This window comes from Phascolarctos cinereus, unplaced genomic scaffold (genome assembly GCF_003287225.1).
Source record: "Phascolarctos cinereus isolate Bilbo 61053 unplaced genomic scaffold, phaCin_HiC Scaffold_5;HRSCAF=322, whole genome shotgun sequence".
Taxonomy (NCBI): Eukaryota; Metazoa; Chordata; class Mammalia; order Diprotodontia; family Phascolarctidae; genus Phascolarctos; species Phascolarctos cinereus.
Window position 1 is genome coordinate 295,276,804 of NW_027555958.1, and position 3,599 is coordinate 295,280,402.

Here is a 3,599-nt window from a genome sequence, read left to right on the forward strand (position 1 = left end):
TTCTCTTCTCACCCTATGTTTTAGAATCTCTGATTTCCTTCTAGGCTTTCAGCCCTTAGGTCAACTCTTAAGTGAAGCTGGTCCAGAGTCCCCCTAGGTGCCAGCCCTCTCCCCCTCCCCCAGGCACACATTTCCTTACAAATGTACATGTTGTTGATTTTCTTTCTATAGAGTGTAAGCTTTTTGAGACCTTTTCTTCCTTCCTTTCTTCCTTCCCTCCCTCCCTCCCTCCCTCCTCCCTCCTTCCTTCCTTCCTTCCTTCCTTCCTTCCTTCCTTCCTTCCTTCCTTCCTTCCTTCCTTCCTTCCTTTCTCTCTTTCCCCAGTATCTAGTACAGTCTGGTACCCAGTAAGTATTTTCACTAAATGCTTGTTGAATGTTTTACATGATTGCACATATACAACCTGTATCAAATTGCTTATTGTCTCAGGGAGGGGTGAGGTGAGGGAAGGAGAGAGAAAATTTGGAACTCAAATTTTTCTTTAAAATGAATGTTAAAAATTGTCTTTATATGTAATTAAGGAAAATGTTATTTAAAAATGCAAAATTTAAAAAATAAATGTTCATTGAGTGAATAAGTAGAAAGTTGAGATTCTGTACCCAGAATTTCCTGTTCCTTGGAGCCTCCCCATGTAACCCCACCATCTCCAAGACTCTGTCTCTTGAAATATACTCTTCTCGATGGGGAGTATATGGGACCTTGGGCAAGTTACTTAACAGCTCTGGAATGGTAGGGAAAAAGCTGGACACTCAGGAGTTCCATCTCCCAGCTCTTCTGGTGAAATATAATTGACTCCTTCCTTGCTCTCCTGATGTAGCTGGAAGATCAATGAGCCCATTCAAGCTTCTTGTTACTTCTCCTAGCCCTTGGGTCATGGAGCCACAGAACATAAAAACTGAAAGACATCTCAAAGACCATCTAGTCTAACTCATAGATGAGAAAATGAGACCCAAGATCACACAGTCAATGGCAGAGACCTGACAAGAATTTAGGTCTCCTAGTTTGTCTCACTCTCAGAGTGTGATAAAGGCACTGGACTTGATGAATTCTTGGGTTTATATTCTAGGTTCTGACACTAAGTCACTGTTACTTAACCTCTCTGTCCGCTTTAAAACAAGAATGTTGGACTAGACCGTTTCTAAGGCTCCTTCTAGCTCTAAATCTTTGATTCCATCACTCCTAGCATTAGGCTTTTCCCACCATGATATGATGTACAAGAAGCCTAGAAAATGGGAAAAAAGGAAACTTCGCTTCAGAGTTGAAGAGGGAGAAGTGTTTCTTTAGAGTCCACCCTCAGCCCAGGGAGGTGGGACACACTTATTTTCAGTCACATGTAGTCACACACACATAATCCTGTAACACATTTTCACATACATGACACACAAGTCATACCATTCATATGTCTACACACATGCATACACACAAACATATATATACACTCAGTACCATTTCCTGACTTAGTGACAGATTCTTTCCATCTACAGCCAGCTGTGGGGCCCCTAACAAGCATATGGTGCAGCAGATAAGAGGAGCTGAGGGGGACTAGCCCTGTTTAAACCTAGGAATTGGGCTGTCCTCTTAGGCCAGGCCCTGGACCTGTGTTCTCTCTCCCTTTCTGCCCATCTACCTTAGGACTGAGTACTTTTCCAATTTTTTCAACTGGAGGGAATGGGTTGTCTCCATCTCTACCAACTAAGCCAAGTTATTTAATGCATGGGTCAGGGATTAGAGGGGGAAGATTCCATCTAGACTTTGACTCTCAGGAGATTAGATCCAAAAGTCCAATTCACTTCTATAAAACATTTCATTCACTTAAATTAAATTCATTGTAATAGAATACTATGTGCTATAAGAAATGATGAGTAGGCAGATTTCAGAAAAACCTGGAAAGATTTACATGAACTAATGCTGAGTGAAGGGAGCAGAACCAGGAGAACATTAAACCCAGTAGCCGCAACATTGTATGATGATCAACTATGATGGACTTAGCTTTTCTCAGCAATACAATGATCCAAGACAATTTGAAAAGACTTATAATGAAAAATTCTATCCATATCCAGAGAAAGAGAAAGAACTGATGGGGTCTGAATGCAGATTGAAGTATATTATTTTCCCCTTTTTGTTTTTTTCATTTTTTTCCCATTTTGTTCTGTTTCTTCTTTCACAACATGATTGATGGGGAAATATGTTTTACATGATTGCATGTGTATAATCTGTACCAGATTGTTTGCCATCTTGGGGAGGTGGGGAGGGGAGAAGGGGAGGAAGAAAAATTTGGAACTCAAAATCTTTCAAAAAATGAATGTTGCAAAGGGAAAGGAAAGGCAACTTTCGCAGATGGTTTTCCATGGCAAATGACATATTCCCGGCATACAATTGACTGAGACCTATAGAAAATAAATTTTGTCATCTTTTTTCTTTTAAAATTCTAAGAAAACATTTGACTCAGTAGAACAAAACACAGTGTTGAAAGTTCTTCTCAGACAGGCAAATCCCATGAATAGGTTGCAAGATTTAGTTCTAGGAATCCACTCCCTTCATTTTACAGATGAGGAAACTGAGGTTCAGAATGATGAAGTGATTTCCCCCAAATCATAAAGCCGATAAATAGCAGAGCTTGTATTTTGAACTGAGGTCTTTTGACTTCAAATACAGTGTTCTTCACAATTTTGTTGCTGTTGTTCAGTCATTTTTCAGTCTTGTCTGACTCTCCATGACCACGTTGGGGGTTTTCTTGACAGGGATACTGGAGTGCTTTGCCATTTCCTTCTCTAGCTCATTTTACAGATGAGGAAACTGAGACAGAGTGAAGTGACTTGCCCGGATTCACACAGCTAAAAAGTGTAAGCCAGTTTTGAACTCATGTCTTCCTAACTCCAGACTTAGCACTCTATCCTTTGCACCACATCATGCTATTTCCCCATTAAATTACTCTACTATATGGTTTTAAGATAACTGTCTTATGTATAAGGACGTTAAGTGACATACGAAACAGAGAAGCAGATTTTCACCTAAGACATTTGGCCCTCATCATTTTTTTCCTGGAAGATGGACTGCCCTGTTCCAATCCAATATAAACCAACAACCATTTATTAAGTGTGTACTGTGTGCAAGGCACTAAAGACAAAGCAAAACAAAATTACAATTACCATCCTCGGGGAGATTTCATTCTACCACGAGGGAAAACTCACACAGATAAGTGGTCTGGATCTATGGCAAACTCCTGTGCAAACACTCAATCAATCAACCTTTTTTTTAAAGTCTTACTACACACCAAGCACTGAGTCAGACCTTCAGGATGCAAATACAAAGAATGAAACGATTACTATTCTCAAGGGGCTTATGAATGGGGGAGATAACAAGGACAACTGTAAGTCTATAAAGAATAAACATAAGGAAATAAATACAAAGCAGTGCAGTGCAAGGTAGTTAGGGAGAGAGGGGGCATTAGCTCTCAAGAAGGGCTTCATAGAGAAGATGATGCTTGAGCTGCTGTCTGGAAGGAAAAGAGAGATTTTCTTCCACCCTCTGCTGATGGAGATCAGGAGCTGTCCCTAAAGTCATCTTAGAGAGTTGATAGAGTTGATTTAGTCACTGAG